Below are 19,682 nucleotides of genomic sequence, written 5' to 3'. Positions count from 1 at the left end.
TTCTATTACGCGCCTCCAGATATGCCCGCATCTTTTCCTCGTACGTTAAAAATTTCAACTTATTACTATATGGGGTATTTTTCTTATGAAATTCTTCTTTCAGGACCGCTCCGCTGTCATCCTGGTGGGCACCTGTGTCGAGCGCGATTCGCCCACTTGCTCCGCACTCCGACGGCCGTTTCCCATGCAATCGGGACAGGTTGGACTATAGGTGTCGGGCCTGCCACACCTATAACAGAAGACGCGCCTTTCCGGTGACATGCAGTCGCGGAAACTATGGCCGGCTTGTCTGCAGTTCCAGCAAACTAACGCCTGTTGCGGACGCCTTGCCAAACGCGCCTCTTCAACTACGCCGAAATCCGCCGACTCCTCGCCGTTAGTGTCGTCGATCAACTCCTCCACTGCCGGTGGACGGTTTCCGCCACTAAAACGTGTGCCGCTGCGTGTTGGGAACACGCCTTCTCGCCGCTGGACCATAGCTTCCACCTCTACGCATTCGTCACGTAAGTGGTCTACCGTGTACACGCGCATCGCATACACATAACGAGCTAGTTCTATTTTTAATCCTTTTTTTATATATTTCATCATCTCGTTTTCAGATGGTGCTGTGTGGAGACGCGACGCCAGTTTCCTCATGGCATGGAAGTACTCCTCAACGCTTTCGCTTGCCTTCTGCCGTCTTTCGCGCAATTGACGCATGCGCTCGAATTCATCGGCGGCGCCTTTAAAACGGGACAGCATGCTTCGTTTTAGTTCTGGCCAGCTGTCTGCCCGGTGGTCCCTGACGTACTGCCAGTACCACTCGCGAGCGTGCCCAGTTACTAACAGATGGAAACTGTTTAATACTTCGGACCATGCGCAGCGACACTGTCTCTGAAGGAACTCGACCTGGAAAACGAAGTCTTCAACAGCCATTTTTTCCTTATCGCCGCTGAAAACGATGTCCCACTTTTCGACGCGGCACCATCCGGATCTGCCATTCGCCGCTACATACGGAGGAGGCGGGTCCAGCTGACCACTCCCATCGTAACGCCTGTTGCCTCTTCGACGGGCCGACTGTGCTGCGGGATTTTGCCAATTTCGAGCTGTGTTGCTGCTATTGCCAGCTCCACTGGAGGAATTAGCTGCCGCTGGCCTTGCTACTGGACGCGAAGTTCCTCTTGCTGGTGTTAGAGGTTCAGCCTGGTATTGATGCGGCCGTTTTGGCACCGCACCCCGATTCTGGCTGACTGGCGGTTGCCATGCTCCATTTGCAGCTGAATCGCCGCTATTCGCTCGCGGTTGCAAAACTTCTTTCAACGCGCCCATCAAGTCTTGAAACCCCATTCGGATTTCCTCCTGCAACACTTTGTTGATGCCCTCTTTTTGCGATTGGCGGTATGTTTCGTTCGCCTGGGCCACTGCTGCTTCTACCACCGACGCGACTACTGGCTCGGCGTCCCAGTGTACTGCTGGTGCTATGGACGGCCTCGGAGGAGTGTGCATGAGGCCACCGGTGGAAAAACCTACGGCTCCTTCTAGGTGTTCCTCCAGCACTGGATCATCATTTCTGGCCGTTCTCGACCTGGTGTTATACGCACGCGCAGAATCCTTTTCCATCTCAATCCAAAAAAAAATACGCTCTGTTTTTTTATAATATTTATTTATATTTTGGATTATGAATTTGTTCAGCTTTCCAGCAGGCCCCGAAGAAAAAATCGTATTAATTGGATAATTGTATATATGTATTCCAAACAATGAAAATGTTTGCAAACGCCCAAAACAACAAAAACAAATGGGCGAGAAAATATATGTACGCTGAATATGTATGATGGATAAATAAATAAATAAATAGGTACAACAATAAATAGATAAATATGTGAATTGGAATAAATAAATATGAATATAGTAGTAAAAATAAAAAAAACAAATCTTTAAATAAATTCACGTCCAACTTTGCACGGAAACCAAAAAAAAATATATATACGCTCAACCACAAGACAAATGTAACATATGTATATGCACCAAACGTAACCAAACAGACTTAATAAAATGTAAGCAATAAACAAACAAATTTTCTTTTAAACTTCTGTATATAGGGGCTGAGACTCACACTCCGCCGGAACCCAAACACGGCTCCCATAATATCTACGCCTGTTACAGCTGCCCTACGCCACAATCCTGCTATATTTGTTCGCTGCTACATTTATCGCCTTGACGGCGATGAACGACAGCCAACAAATTAAATGGTTGCTTCTTGACACCCAATTCTGTTTTGTGCACCATCTGCTCTGGCTCACCGTGCGTAGCGGTGCATCGCAGGCGACTTTCCTAGTCATCCTGGGCCACCGGTACTCTACGTCCACCAGGCAAACACGATGACACCACGGCGACCGTGCACAAACGAATTGACGCAAGAATTACAACAAAGAACACTGAAACGAAATAACAAAACAAACGCGCATTGGAATCCCCACATAGTACCCATTGCCTAGCGTCGTTCCAAATGGCAGTCGCAAACGAAGGGCTCATACTCGCACCTTCGTGACTTACTGTCCATGTCACACACGCTTGCAGTTGGTGCTATAAGGGATTCCGTCCCTACCATACCGATCGTCGGCCCCTAGCCATCGGCTTAATTTATTTTTTCCCTATCTAAATTCTCAGCCTGCGTACGGCGGCTGCCTAGACTCTTCCCCAAACGTGGTACAGGGCCCTAAACAACTCCACCTACTCCTTGGCATTAAAAATTCAAACATCCAATTGGGCGCCATATTGTTACGACTACGCTTTTCCTCTTGGGCAACGCCGGCTGGCTCATCGGAATTCTCCTTGGGTGTGTGGTTCCAACCCTATGCCCGCGTGAGTCGTACAATAACCGATAACACGGTTACTCCATCGATAAACAAAATGCCGTCACTACAATAAATTCGACGCGCAATATACAAAACCGAATTCAAAACGTAAACAAACCAAAAAAAACTAACATAAACTAAAAGAAACGTAATGCGACAAAAAAAACAAATAAACGGATAACTCCCTCAAGCTATCCGTACGAATACGGATACGAATAAAAGGAGATTATATACGTGCGGACGGACAGAAATTGTGGCATCGGACAACTGTGTGGGATTTTGCTGTTGTTATCCCCGGCGTACCCACCCTGCCTGTATCCAAAGGCAAAATGTTTCTTGGATACCCTTAATTTGGGCCGTGCTTGGGCTATTCCATGGCAAAGGTGAGTCTCCCGCCCCTACTGATGCTGCTTTAATGCATCATCACCAACGGTGCGACCATTAAAATTAACAATTAATTTTCAGTTTATGTGGCTACAAACATACATATATTTCAGTGTGATTGAGTGTGAGTGAAAACAATGTAAATATGGAACAATAATTTTTATATAAAAACAAAATAAAGAAGGCTTGCCAACGGCCAATGCGGTTCTTTATGTGCGCCAACATGCAAGTATGTTTATGGCAATTAAATATGTACATATATAGATATATGTGTATGTGTATGATAAAAATATGCGCGGTACAAAAATTATAGAAAAATGTCTAACCAAATCCTAACGAGAGCTCTCGACGGTCATGGGCGCAATAGAAATATAAGAATACATATAAAACACTGCGCGCTACTGCAATTGGCAATCTTCGTACAATATAAGTGTATAAGAGTGTGAATTTTTTATTAATTAAATAGAGCGCCAAGCTCTGTCTAGGTGCCACTTTCTGCCTCGTTTTGGTTTTAATGATCTATGTATATATATTTTGTTTTATCTTCTTTTTTTTCTCTTTTGCAGAAACTTCAATGGGCGGCGTGTGGGACCCTGCAGGCGCAGCCCATACAAACGACACGACGTAAGGCGCGCGGGATCTCTGCCTGATGTCGCTGCTCAACCGCGAACAATAGGCACGGCGCGTGGCCAAGGAACGGACTCACCGGCTTGTCTATCCTCCGCTGCTGATGGCGCAGACGGACGTGTCTGCTGTTGCGTTGTGGTGGCGCCGCTATTGCTGCTGCCACTTCTTGGGTGGGCGCCTTTGCTCCGGCTGCCACTGTCGTTGCTGCTGCTGCCGTTGAAAACGCTGGTGCTGGATCTGCTGCTGTCGTTGAAGACGCTGGTGCTGGATCTGCTGCTGTCGCTGTTGCTCCTGCTACGATGCGGCTCGTGCTGCTACTTATGACGGCCGCTGCAGCTGCTGTGTATGGTTCCACCGCTGTCCGAAAACTTGGCGATATGCCGGAAAATCTTCGAACGGCTTCTGGTTCTTCCTTTCCTTTTTCAGGTTTCAGCACGGCCTCCAGTTCACCAAAAGAAAACACTGCCTCGTGGGTCTGCACCGTCGCCCCAAAAACAGGAATGGCGTGTTGCGGCTTGCCTTTTATAGGCCGGATGTCGCATGCCTGCGGATTTTTACGTCCTTGCGCATCCGTTCATCACGGCCTTGACGTTTCCCCACTTTGAGGTGCCATCGGGACACAACCCTGCGCCTGCGTGGCTGCAGTTGCCACCATGGTGCCTCGCTCGGTACCGCTAGATGGCGCTGCAGTACCTTTATAAATTCTTGGCGCCTTCCGTAGCGCTGCCACCTTTTATTCTTCGTGACCAGCCCGATGCAACATATATTTAATTTTATGCAATTAAATGTAAAAACGAATTGAATTCTTTGAATTCATTTGACAAGAATATTTGTTTCCCCAAAAACAGTCAAGTAAATAATTTTTAAGTAAATGTTTACTAACTGTTTTGTTCACTCGTTAATTCATTCACTTAAGTGGCATTGAACTAGCATCTAATCGGTACTTCGATTGGTAGTCAAACGAATGAATGAACACACCTTTGCGTAACAGCAATTGGCAGCATGCAGATCTCTAATATGGGCACACAACCAATCTATTGGCAATTTTCAGGTACATGTATGTATGTACTTACATACATAGTATGTATGCATTTATATGTACCTTCATACCTACATACATACATATACATATGTATGTACGTGTTCATGTAAGTGGTGTTGTTGTCCTTCGTTTTTACTGTTGTTGCTGCTGTTATTGCCGTTGCAGATTATAACGGTTTGAAGTGCTTTGTCGTTGTTATTGGTGTTTCTGTTGCCGTGCGTTCGTGTTGCTGCTGCACTCAAGGAAACGTAATTTGCAACTGATTAACATGGCATCGTCGCTGTTGTCGTTGGCTATTAAATCGCTTGTTGTTACAGATAATGTGTCGAGCGCCGATTATGCTGCCAATGACAACAATAACAATAACAACAGCAAAATTGACGGCGTTTGCATATGCAAGCAGACGGAAAAAATGAAAAGAACAAAAACAAACGAACGCATGAATCACCGCTAAAATATGTACATACATATGTATGTCTGCCGGCTGCTGGCTGAGAAGCCTGTAATAAAGTTAAAGCTGAGCTTTGGAGAGCATCCCCTTCAGCTAACTCTCCCGCAATCTGCTTCACACCGCGTGCTGTCTCTTATCATTGTACATATGTATGTATGTATGTACATAAAAATAAACTTGTGCTTCAATTTTCAAAGGTAATTGACACCTAACCGAAATATGTACACGCCTTCATTCATACGCATGCAAAGGGAGCACAGCTGAGAGTGACGAAAGCACACTCACACCCACAACGGCCGCAGACGTGTAGCGTGTAAGCCGCGAGCACAAATTCAAAGAGCATTCATACATATGTACATATGTATGTATGTATGTATGTAAAAATACTTATGCATGTACATAAATGGGCATCCCTGTAGTACTGAAAGGGTCAGTTGGCACTAAGAGTCGGCAATTTTTCAGTAACTACATGCATACATATGTACAAGGGCGTACGCCATATAAAGTCGACCACACGTTCATTATTATGACGCACTATTTCGCCTTAAAATGGAACTGAAGTTTTTTCATTGATCATATGCATAAATTATTTTTTAAATGCATCGTGTAAAAGCTGCGTACGCCCTTGCATATGTAATTGTATATGTATGTATGTAGCTGTGGACACAGATCGACTTAAAACAGATTACAATTTGTGAAGAAAGGCATATATTTGGAAGAAACAAATTTCACTTTAAACAGAAAAGAGAAACAATTAGAACACGGCAGCTTTTTAACCATTGTAGCGGATAAGATATTAACGGTATAAGAAATTAAATGAGAAAACGTAACAAAAATGAGAAAAACATTAAACAATAAATCAAAAACAATAAGAAGTCGCCAAATGTGATATGTGAATAAAAACATACATACAAACATACATTTATGGTTTTATGGAGAGTCGATTACTGGTGAGAGGGTCGACAGTATCGCCAAAGAGGCTCTTACGCCCGGTACAACAAAGATGCCTGTATGTATGTCTGTACATATACATACATATGTATATCAGTGTATATACAATCATATACACACATATGCATGTACATATGTAGGTATGTATGTATTGTTCATCAAACGCAAATCTGACAACGTCATCAGCAACATTAATTTCAACGTTGGGCGTCTACGTCAACGTCATTGACATCATCAGCAGCACATATTACGAGTGTTTGTTATGCCAACACGCGCTGCATAAAATTATGTACATACATACACGTGTATGTGTGTATGTGTATATTCATGTTGCCGTCGTCATTTGACGCGGTCATATCGACAGAGATAGCGGCAGAGATAGCGCAGCAGCTGCTAGGCATTCGACCATTTCGAGACTGTCCCATTTGTCTCTTGACCGGCCACCACTTTGCTCTTTGCTCCATCACTCTGCTAGAGTGTGTGCTCATCAACTGCACTCTCGCACTCTCTCCACTCCTCACAGCTTACACCCGCCCCACTCCAATAGCAGTGTTGCATTTCAATCAATTCCAATCAGTTGGATTTAATTTTCGGTTTCTTGCGCGCTTGCTCTGCGTTTTATACGCAAAATTGACGTCCGTCCACACATACATATGTACATGCATACATACATATGTATGTATATGCACATATGCTTAAATGTACATTCATACATGCACGTATACATATGTACATATGTAGTTAATGTCAACAGTGGGCATACACTCATACAGTAAACAGTCGTTGAACTTGAAAACCCAAAATAATTTTCTTTTCAGTTAGCTTCTTTTTGAGACTTCAAAATTATTGAACAGTGTACCAATGCATTGTATTTTCGGCATTAAAGGAAAAACGCAAGAAAATCGAAAAGCATGGCATTTGAACGAGTAGCTACAATTTCTAAGTTCAAATGTAGCTGGAATTATGGTTTATCAATTTGGTAACAAAGCAGTTTTAGTGTCCAGTTTCAATTCGATTTTGTTGATCAACTATCCATTCACAGCTGCACAAAAAATCTGCCTAGTGACAAAATGAAAGAAGAAATCTGCGCATAAAATCTAAATCAGTGCAGAAATTTTTTTTTTTTCATTCTTGCCTCACACGTATGGCAGGATCGAGAGCTGATTTACAGTTATGATTTTTGAGCATTCTGCTGGCGGCTTCAATGCAGGGCTTAGTTGCCAAAAACTCTGAGAAAACGTTTAGTGAAAAATGTATGTTCGTATATGTGTAGGTTAGGTTAGCTATATTTAGTTGTGTGTGAATTGTCCATAATATTTGTTTATTAAATATATTTATTTATATTTTTTTATGAATTGCACAATTTTTGTTTTGTTTTTAAGTGGTTATAATTGTAATTTAAATAATTAAAGGTTCCCAATTTTGCAAATTTATGAAAATAAAAGTACACACTGATTTATATTTGGTTACTCCATTATAAATATTTGTACTACTTTGTTAATTACGTATAACATTTCATAAATATGCAAAAGTCTGTATGTTAAGGCATTCTTTCTCGTCACCATAACATAACAGAGACACAAATTAAGAATGAAGGAAACTCACTTTACAGAACTTGCCGAATGTTTTGTATAACAGTTTGCTAACTTGGCTTTATTTGTGTTTTGAGTCAGTTGCATGAAGATGTGGTCGAACAGATGTTAACATTTAATTTGTGCGGATAGGAAGAGTTTAATCACACAAATAGTTTGCTATTTTTAAGCCAGCCTTACGAACAAGTTGTCATTCCACGTGCTGTTTCAGTTTTGATTCATTTTAAACAAACTTAAATCTTAAACAGCAATCGGAAATACCCCGATTGATTCAAAGCTGATTTTTCAGAAACAGGACTGGTGTCGTAAAACTGTTCTATTTAATCTCAAAAGATGTTCAGTCAACTTTTTATAATAGGTCTAAATCGAAAATACTAAAATTTTTATTTTGAATTTTCCTCTTTCGAGTCTTGGTCAAACAGTCCAACTAAAAATGTTATACAAGGTGCGTTCCAAAGTAAACAGGAAACGTATAATTGTAAGCACAAATACTGAGCCAGCAAAGACGAGCAAGACCTGCTAGTATAATATATATAAATGTATAAACCGCATCGATATACATATATATATATATACAAGTAAATCGTATAATCGCATCCTTAAGCAGTAGGATTCCTCTTGAAGCATTTGCAATTATTTCTGACCCAGAACTTTGGCCAACAAAACTGATTGTTCATGAGTTCAGGCGAAATAAACAAGCTTGGCGCTTGCCTTTTACATTATTTATAGGCAGGAAAGGTATTAAGAATGTACGGGGCGATCGTTTGCTGTTAAAGTAACTTTTTATTGCTGTTATATTCCACATTCTTCGGACATACAGCTTTATATGCAACGTATGACTTGTATTAAGGAAATTTTTACCGCCACTTTTGGTGGGTGACTAAATTAAAGTCAGGCTAGAATTACCAATTTTTATTTGGTCCAAGTGTTTGGTTTTATAACTATTGAGAGCGGTTTTCCTATCAACTCGTTAGTGTTAATCATTCCATTGACTTTCTGGCAACTCCGTCATGCAAGAAGGTATGTATAACAATACAATGTATTTAGTTCATAAGTTGCCGCCATTCAATAAACAAATATGTATATACTTGTATAATTGGGACCAGCTCAAAAGTTAAGTAATCCAAACCCTCTATTTAAGGACAGAAACAACACCATTATATCATTAACATTGGATGGAATGATACACATTTTAATAAAATAGATACAACTTTTTCAATTGCGTTCAAATATGGTGACGAAGTTATAGAAAATGTAGGGGCTTTGCATGTCCCCTAATAAACATACTCAGCCAAGTTTGGAATACCTTTGGAATACCTTCCCGATGTCCACATTCCGGGTAGAGCTGTTTACGTGACAACCAAAAAAAATAGAAGAACCATTACTATTACGGCTATTTACAAAACGAATGTATGTTTCACACACGAAATTCTCTTTTGGCCTAGCGTTGCAATATAACACCTTGCTGGAAATAGAGTCGGACTTCATTAAATTAATTTTAATTCCGTCCGGTCCTTTATTAATTTGTGCGAATGTCAGCACGACATTTGTGTTTTTGTTGTTTTAATTCAAAATATACAAAATCAATCTCTGAATTGATTGGAACAAACTGTAGAGCTTTGTTTGATCTTAATATTGGTGTGATTATATATTTATGATTTGGTGAATGGCGATATCTTCGGCTCTCGTAATGGGCGCAAATAGATTCCGTCATATAGAGCGGCCACTGTAGTTTGTTTTTACTGCGCACGCATGGATGCTGTGTCATTAGCTTTCAATTGCGTGTGTGTGTGTGTGTGTGTGTGTGTGCATGCTTTGGCGCACACATATGTACATATGCGTGTGTATGTAGGAATGTGCTTGTTTTTTTCATGTATTAATTAAAACTAAATGAATGTGCAATAACAACAATGACAATAACGGCAGCAACAGTAACAACAACAAAGCCATAACAGTTATTATTTGCTTGACGAGTGCCGCCGACAGGTGGCCGCAGTCAAAGTTCACACAGGTTGCTGCTGTGTTGTTGTTGTTGTCCTGAGCTGCTGCCATTGCATGTTGCTGTTGTTGTTATTGTTGTTGTTGCTGCTGCTGCTTCTGCTGTAGTCATTTGTTGCGTCATATTTCATCGTCGTTTTTGTGGTTGTAGCTGCTGTCGTTGCCATCGTCACGGCTGCCAACACACGGGCACAACTTAGTATTATAATTATTATATTATCATGGCAATTTGATAATACATACATATACACACAGACACATGCACACATACAGATATAAGTACATACATACGTCGTTGTATGGCTGGCGCTTAAATGTGTGTAAACTTTTAATGTTATCAGTGCGAGTCCGTCCGCTTATCAAAACCATTAGTTTGTTATTGTATTTTATTGTTTGGTCGCAACAGCGGCAAAGTCGAAAATCTGGTTAGGGTAGTTTATTAAATAATTTATTTTTTTCGCCGTTTTTTTTGCCCCTAACTGTACATACGTACATATGTATGTATTTATTTATAAGTACATATGTATGTGCATTCTAGTACTATGGGCGCAGGGAAATTCACTTTACCTCTTATACGATCATTTCAATAACGGTAGACTTCTTATATGTATCATCAGAGCATTAAACTATATCATTTTCATTTACGATATCCTGTTTCTGTGCCAAATAAAAGTGCTTTATATGTATGTATTTGAATTTTTGGTGTTTAAGGTTGAGATTCGAAACTTGGTTTGAGATTAGGATTATTATTTCTGTTAGACTATTTCCTATCAATTTGTAGAAAAGTCCTTCTCCAAAAGTTGAACGCCCCATTTAGGTACGCAACTTTGCGCCTCTGTTTAACGTACGAGTATGTTTACTGATCAGTGGTTAAATGCTATCTTAAGACTTTTTCCAAAACGTTTTAATTGCTGAAACATGTTTATGGTGATAATTGTGGCAGAGTCCACGGGTGGTATACGCAATTAAAGAATGGTTGTGAAGACTTAAATGGGGACTAACATGTTAATTCGGTGAAAACTCGTGATTACCGAAAATAGTCGCGAAAAAGTGCGTGATTTGATAAAAAAAATCAGCAACAATCTATATCCGAACAGTTACGTTAAAAGTTTGTTGACAGATAACAAAAAATTGCTCAGAACTGAACATTCGAAAGACTTCACTAAGGAGTTAAAAAAAATTCTGGTGCATTATTATGATTGGTGTTTTCAATACGTTCCTGAAACTTAGCGTTAACATGACGAATCAAAGCACCCAGATGAGTGAAAAGCGAAGAAGTTTGTTTGAAGAAGCCAAGATTGCAGACTATGTTGATTTGTTTTTATGATTCGAAGGGAATTATTTATCGGAAATTTGTTCCACCTGAACAGACTCCTGGGCAGACTTATGTTCATGGTTATAGCGTTTTGTATGAAGAATGAAGTGCCATAATGTGTCGCCATATCGATTGACATTTGTGAGTGATTTGTTGACGAAAAATCGAATTTTAAACCTTGGCCACTCGCCATGCTCGACTAATATACCGCCGTGTGGCTGTTAATACAAGTATTTGCCATTTAAAAGGAAAGCGTTATTATGTTGTCGAATCCATGGAAAAGGCTCCTGCCAACATTCTGAAGAACATGCCGGTTGACGGCCTAAAACACTCGCAATGCTCCTTGATCGTGGGAAGTGAATATTTTGAATAAAAAAGGCAATTTGGCTAAATATCAATTGTGTTTTTGTAATAATAACAGTTAAATTAACATATAAAAGTTTATTCTTTTCTATATTTTAGACCTGAAAAGCACAAATTATTTAGCAAAAGTCCTTGTAAGTTCTGTTTTTGATTTTCACTTTCCAATTTTAGGGAACTATTTTTATACCCTGTACCCGTAGGGTAAAAAGGGTATATTAGGTTTGTGCAAAGTATGTAACATACAGAAGGAAGCATCTCCGACCCCATAAAGTATATATATTCTTGGTCAGCATGACGAGAGAAATCGATCTAGACATGTCCGTCCGTCTGTCCGTCCGTCTGTCCGTCCGTCTGGATGAACGCGAGGATCTCAGAAACTATAAAAGCTAGAATAACCAAAGTTGGCATCCAGATTTTCCTAGGTCCGAGTAAGGACGAGTTTATGTTTTTTTTTTTAATTTTCCCCCCCTTCCCCCGCTACAGAATTTCGTCAATAGCGTCCACATTTCAAATGCTACCTAAACCAAATTTTGCACACATAATTAATATATAATTGTCTACTGTTGTATGAAATTTTATTCAATTCGGTCAATTCTAAGAAAAGTTATTAGCAAAACAAATTCTCCCCAGTGCAACCCCCCCAAACTGCAGCAACAAGTTCGCTCTTCTTCTTCCTCTTTTTGCTGCTGCTATGGGCGCATATAACTCAGTGACGGAAGTTTACCTGGGTACAGAGTATTACACTGTCGGGCTTGCTCGACTGTAGCGTTCTCTCTTGTTCAATTTGAAACTTTGTTAATAAACATAAACGAAGTTTTCAAATACATAAATAATTTTACATATGTACATAAAATGTACGTATGCGGGGCTTAGGAGTTTTCCTAAAAAGAGACAGGATTCAAGGACGTATTTACCCATGAACTAGTACAGATGAGAAGAAGTTCTTTGCAGAAGCTGTGACTGGGAGGCGAACAGAAATATAAAAGAGTTCTGGCTGGAACTGAACTAAAGCATATATTATTCGAGCTATCGGAAGTATCGCACCTGCACAATGACAGCTGGCTGAGTTCGACAGATTTCCTATAGCGACTATATACAAGTAGAGGGAGAATAGTAACAATAGAGGGGCGGCTCTGATCGATTCAAACATCCATAGTGGAGGGTGCAGGGTAGCCCAAAAAAGATGGACAAGCCCCCCTTTCGAAATGTTTTTATACCCTGTACCCGTAGGGTAAAAAGGGTATATTAGGTTTGTGCAAAGTATGTAACATATAGAAGGAAGCATCTCCGACCCCATAAAGTATATATATTCTTGATCAGCATGACGAGAGAAATCGATCTAGACATGTCCGTCCGTCTGTCCGTCCGTCTGTCCGTCTGTCCGTCCGTCTGGATGAACGCGAGGATCTCAGAAACTATAAAAGCTAGAATAACCAAAGTTGGCATCCAGATTCTCCTAGGTCCGAGTAAGGACGAGTTTATGTTTTTTTTTTTAATTTCCCCCCCCTTCCCCCGCTACAGAATTTCGTCAATAGCGTCCACATTTCAAATGCTACCTAAACCAAACATTGCACACATAATTTATATATAATTGTCTACTGTTGTATAAAATTTTATTCAATTCGGTCAGTTCTAAGAAAAGTTATTAGCAAAACAAATCCTCGCCAGTACAACCCCCCAAACTGCAGCAGCAAGTTCGCTCTTCTTCTTCCTCTTTTTGCTGCTGCTATGGGCGCATATAACTCAGTGACGGAAGTTTACCTGGGTACAGGGTATTACACTGTCGGGCTTGCTCGACTGTAGCGTTCTCTCTTGTTTTACATGCGAGTATACTTAAGTGGCATATGAATAAATAATTGATAATTTAAATATTTAACAAAACACACACACACACACACACATACATATATGTACATATGCATTTCAGCTTCGTAGCTCGGTAAATGCTTCGTTTTCATCGCAACTCTCAATCGCTTACCGATTAATAATACAACAAATTGTTTGTTAACAATGTACACTGATTTCACGCAACGGTTTCTTCAAATCGAAACTAATTTTCCATGCATTTTTGCCAGCCCCACACACACACACACACACACACATGAGTGCTCATTAATGGGCTCTTTAGCACCCAATATATTCACGAAATGGAAAAAAACACACACACAAAATAAAAGGGCAGCAAAACAAACAATATTTGTAGTATAGTATTGTTGTTGTTGTTGCTATTGCTATTATTATTGTTATGTTGTTGCTTCAGTTTTCGTACGCTTCGTTTTTATTTAACTTTTTGTTGGATTTTTTTTTTGCTTTTTTGTTTGGTTTTTGGCGTTTGGCGGCGATTACGTCAAGATTTTAGTTTTGCCGATTTTTATTTGATTACAAGTTATATACAAGTTATATATGTATATACATGTACATAAATATGAATGTGAGCATGTACATATGTGTGTATGCTTGTACATACATACAATACATATGTATATGAGTGAAGTGCTTGTAAAATATTGGGACTCATACATACATATGTGAGTATATTGTTGTTGTTGCTGTGTGTTGTTGTTGCTGTGTGTTGTTGTTGCTGTTGTTGTAATCACTGGTATTAACACGCGCACAGCAGCTGAATATATAATTTTCAGCTGCTTAATTTTTTACACAAATATTTTAACAAAAAGCGCGAAAAATACCAAAACACTCTAACAAATGAAATGCATAAACATTAACAAACACATGCATACATCTATGAATATGTATGTGTGTGTGTGTGTGTGTGTGTGTGTGTGTGTGTGTGTGTGTGTGTATATATGTATATTTATGGATACTTAGTATACGTATGTACATACATATATACTATTTGTATGTACATATGTATCAACACACACACACACACTAATGCATGTGCACGAGCACTAAGTGCTTTATTACTCGCAATGTTATTATTATATTTATTGTTGTTGTTTTTGTTGTTGTACTAGTAGCCCTACGTGCACACACAAACATACATACATATGTAGATAAACATGTGTTGTTGTATACTATGTACATATGTATATGTATGAGTGTGCATGTACTGTTATAACAGTATTTTGGCGCTCAAATTTTGTTTGTTATATTTCATTTTTGCTTTTAAAGGCAGCACTCGTCACCTTTGGTTGCTGGTTGCTCAGCTGTTGTTGCTGTTCTCCTTGCCACTGCTATTGTTGTTGTTGTTGTTGTTGTTGTCGTAAAAGCTCAACACGAAACACACAAAAAAATAAATAAAACAATAATATAGAGTGAGTGGCCGTGCTTGTGCTCGTGCCTGTGCCTATGCCCGTGGCTATGCCCGTGCCCGGCGATGATGACGCGACGCGCTTTAACAAAATTGACTGAATGACTCGGTGACTCGACGACCGACTGACTGAAAACACTATTTGCCGCCTTGTCAGCTGTCCATGGGCGAATTTTTTGCTGCTGTGTTGGCTGCACGGGGGCGGGGAGCAGCGCAAGCACTGTGGGGCGCTGCTGCGACGACGACTACGACTACGACGACGACGACGACTACAAAGACAACGACAACGCTTGACGTCGCCAAACTGTAAGGCAATACTAAACTGACTAAGCGGCCGCGACGGGCAACCGTGGCACTGGCACTTTATGGGGGTTGGCAGACTCAGACCCACAGACGCAGCGCGAGCGTCGCACACGTCACCAGCAGCAGCAGCAGCACCAGCAGCAGCACCAGCAGCAGCAAAAGCAACAGCAATAGCAGCAACGGCAGCGAGGCACAGTGGGCGAAACTAAGGGTCGAGGTAGTCAAATAAATATTTGACCCATTTCCTTCATTAGTCGCTATAAAAAAATGTATCCCTTTATTTGTATTGTTTGTTCGATCCTCCGTTGTCTCTACACGGAATAGCTTAAGTCAAGCAATTAAAACCGCATATCAAGTATAACTTCGCGATAAGATTGCGAGCTGCTTAGTTATAATATAAATAAAATTATATAAATGAATGAATAATAAAATAAATTTAATAAGAATAAATCACTAATTGTGTAATATAAAATTCATTACATTATGAAATACTAATTAGAAAACAAATAATATTAATAGAATTAATGAATAATAAAATAAATTTAATAGGAATAATTCATTAATTATAAAACATAAAATTAATTAAATAATAAAATTAAATTAAGCACTTAGATAATGTGGGCTTCATTAAAAAAAAAAATAAATACGTAACAAATTATAGAAATACCAATTAGAAAATAAATAATATTTATACAATTAATGAATAATAAAATAAATATAATAAGAATAAACCATTAATTATAAAACATAAAATTAATTAAATTATTGAAATACCAATTAGAAAATAAATAATAATAATAAAATGATTGAATAATAAAATAAATTTAATTAGAATAAATCATTAATTATATAATATAAAATTAATTAAATAATAATAATAAATTAAGAACTGTGAGAATGTGGGTTTCATTTCATTTTCATTCAAAAAACAACCAATAAGTAACAAATTATAGAAATACCAATTAGAAAATAAATAATATTTATATAATTAATTAATAATAATATAAACTTCATAAGAATATAATCAAAATCATTAATTATAAAATATACAATTAATGTGCTAATAATAAATAACAAAAAATAGCAGAAACAACTTAAAATAATCGAACATGACCACTCCTTATGTCTATAACTTCATTTCTACATAAGGACACTGCAAGCAAGTGCTTAAAACAGTAAGGTCCACAAGTTCCAATGATAATCAGCGAAATAGTGGGGAAACAAATAAACTAATCTTTCGTTACTGGATACCTAGCTCTTATTCTTCCCCAGAACCTTGCGCTTATACAGATGAATAAAATTGGATTTGACGCCGTTAGATTAAACAAAATTTAATGAAAACCGACCAACTAATAAATTAAACGACCACTTTAAAAATAAAAACAAGGTATATGAATTTAAGATGATTAAGAATAACTCTTAATTCATTTATCGTAAGGAAAAAGTTTAAGTATTTTGTTTTGATCTTACGGAAATTATTTTTTTGGTATTGCGGCTTAAAAGATGTATGGAGTATGAATTTCCTTGGCGATCATAAATATAGTTTTGAAATAAATTACAAATTCTTAACAGTTTATTTCACATATTGCGGAAAATATTGAAAATTAATTTAACGGATACAACAAAGACTGTTCCTCTGGGTTGGGGCTTAGCATTTTATTATCAAAAGTCAAGCCAAGCAAACAGTAGGACCAAGGCATTTACTTGGTCTAGTTATTATTTTTGGTTGGCTTTTCTTATTATTATTATTATATTAATTATATGGTGTAATCATAAAATAATAAAGCTTTGTTGGGATTGCTATTCAGCACTTAGCTCTCTCGCAAATTAATTGTTTATAGACGCCAGAATTCTCAATAATAATATAATAACATTCCAAAACATTGCCAAAAATATATTCTATGAGCCGATTATTTTTTGTTTAATATATCGCCAAATAAAATATCAATTTAATTCATATAACTAGGTTTATAGCAAGATTTCCACCAAGAACATAAGCATTTCTTATCGTTTATTGGGTGGTTAAAGAAACTTTGCAGTATTAAGCTACTACATTTGTCTTATCAATCTAAATATATTTATATAAGTTTATATTGTTTTTTTTTTATTGTTTTGCTCAATCACTAAGGCTTCTTCTGTTCAAATAAACAGAAATTAAAAACGTCTTGATTGCATTTACTGATAATTATTATTGAAAATTTTTCCATTTTCCAATAGTTTATTGAAATGTTCTTTTAATTCGAAAATATAAATATTAATTCTTCAACTTTTGAAGTTATTATTTTTGAGTATGTATTAGATAAAGGTACATTATTTAATTTACGGTACAATAACCCTTTACAAAGCTGATATTTTAATGTTAAGACACTTTGAATAGACTGCTGTGAAAGATGTATAAATATTCATCGTGTGGTTTCGATGCTATAACCAATTTTTTTTTAAATTAAAAATTTATTTTTGAAAGGTAATTTGGGTAGAGTTCACAACATCCATATGACCATCATCTCTATAGACCATTTACAATTGCATAAATAGGATATAACTTCGCCATTCATTCGTAATTTAGGAGCAAAACTCGGGACGTCTACTTAAGCTAACTAATCCAGGAACGATTGAAAATGTGTGCGAATCGAGTAGTGAAAGGGCGCTACGTTGTTACTTGGTGATTTAATTTGTAGGGTTTTACTGATTTCAAGCGAAAAACATTTCGACAAGATTGGTGGGCTTGATTGAAAGCCCTGTTCGGAGCTTTTTCGTGGCAATCCTATAAGTGTCTGCTTCTGAGTATTGTTGTTCATGAAACATGAAATTTAACAAGATAAGATCATTAAACTTCGAAGCAGGCATAGATTATGAAGTAGTTTTTTTAATGTTCGCGGAATTCTCTACCCTGTTTACTTAAGAAAATCTCACTCGATAACTTAAGAGTAATATCCAATGGTATCGGGTGCATTGCAGAAAAAAAATGCAGACAGAACTCCCACATTTGGCTAAAAAGAAACTTCAAAGCAATGCTGTTTCAGTTAACATTTCATTGTCTTAACAAGATTTGGCTAACAGTGAATTTTTCCCGTCTCCGGAAAAAATTGCCAAAATATGTGTGTACTTGTGTGTATCTCCGAAACACATGCATTTTTGGTTAGGTGCTTATCGATAAATTTTTAGAACTTAAAATAAAATATATAGTTCCGAGAAATACACTGACCTAAAACGCGAAATTAAAGTACTTATTAGTGAATGAATATAGTTTCGTTTCTTTTCAGTCAAAACCTTTTGTTTCTAACGGACCTGAGCATAGTTATTTCTGTGCTATAATTCATATTTGTAAATATACATACATATGTATAAATAAATATACTTTATACATATGTAGAAGTACATAGAAACAATCTTAGCATTTTTATTTCAACATGGCCCACTGTGTGGCAGCCATATAGCTGTATGGGTTAGAATGTGTGTGTGTGTGTGCGCGATTCTTTAGCTTTTGTATTAAACTTACGCGTTGTATTTGCTGTTGTTGTTGTTGATGTTGCTGATGTAGCTACAATTGCTGCTGCTTCGCCTTTGGTGCTGCTGCTGTTGTTGTTGTTGTTATTGCTGTTCCGACTATTGTTTCTGTGGTAGTAGTTGTTGCTATTGTAGATGTAGTAGCTACTGTAGCAGTTTGTAAATTTTTTGCTGTTGTTTTTGTTTTTGCCTTTGCGTTTCGTAATTTGCTTTTTGTTTAAAGTGTGTATGTGAGGCTGTGTGTGTGTGTGTGTGTGTGCGTGTTTGTGCATTGAAAGCAGCTTCTTTGCAATGCTCCGAAGCAAAATAAGCAAACCAACAAAATACTACAATAACAAAACAGAAGAAAACGTTATCGTCGCCACGTCAAAGTCACAACGGCGCTGACGGCGGCACACGATTACGACGACGACGGCGACGGCGACGACGACGACGACGAATATGCATGCCACTTACTCACCTCGCACGCTTACTCATACGTAGGCACACACGCACGCACACTGGCGCATAGGAAATATTTTTAAATATCGAAAAAGAGCGCGGCGGTAACAAACTATGTACATACATATGAACAAAAAGTATAATTCAAAACACACATACATACATATGCATATGAGTGCTATACTTGCAAAAATATATATGCACATAGTATGTATGTACATACATATGTATATATTAAGTCGATGCATGCATATCTATAAGCACTGACACACACACACACACACACAAACACACATACAAACATGTTCATATACTAGCTGCCACTATCTGTGTGCGATGACGATGAAACGACGTAGGCGCCCAACGATGTTGTTTTTGCTTGTTGCCCGTTATCGCTTGACGCGCTGTACTTATGCACATTGTTGTTGTTGCTGCCGTTGATGGTTTCGCGCACAGTTATGGCGTATTCGGCTTGTCTGCCTATTCGCTTGCGCATACACGTATCTTGACGTGCCTTCCTTCTCGTACAACACTTTTCAAAAAGTATTGCTGCATACTTTCAGGCGGACGTTGAAAATCTAATAAGAATATTGTTAATATTGT

General features: G+C 38.3%; 1 protein-coding gene across 2 annotated transcripts in view; it reads right to left on the bottom strand.

Moving 5' to 3' along the window:
* Positions 1 to 15,057, bottom strand: part of LOC115627648 (cyclic AMP response element-binding protein B) — a 30,914-nt gene extending 15,857 nt beyond the window's left edge. Inside the window, exon 1 of one of the 2 annotated variants that reach the window (XM_030523383.1) lies at positions 14,704 to 15,057. The gene's annotated coding sequence lies outside the window, so the exon portion shown is untranslated. Of the gene's footprint in view, positions 1 to 14,081; positions 14,194 to 14,703 lie in introns of those variants that run through there. The other variant, XM_030523384.1, reaches the window with a different exon arrangement.
* Positions 15,058 to 19,682: the final 4,625 nt, after the last annotated feature.

This window comes from Scaptodrosophila lebanonensis, unplaced genomic scaffold (assembly GCF_003285725.1).
Source record: "Scaptodrosophila lebanonensis strain 11010-0011.00,11010-0021.00 unplaced genomic scaffold, SlebRS2 tig00000096-arrow-pilon, whole genome shotgun sequence".
Classification (NCBI taxonomy): Eukaryota; Metazoa; Arthropoda; class Insecta; order Diptera; family Drosophilidae; genus Scaptodrosophila; species Scaptodrosophila lebanonensis.
The sequence above is the reverse complement of the archived record's forward strand: the minus strand, read 5'-3'. Positions and strand labels throughout refer to the sequence as shown.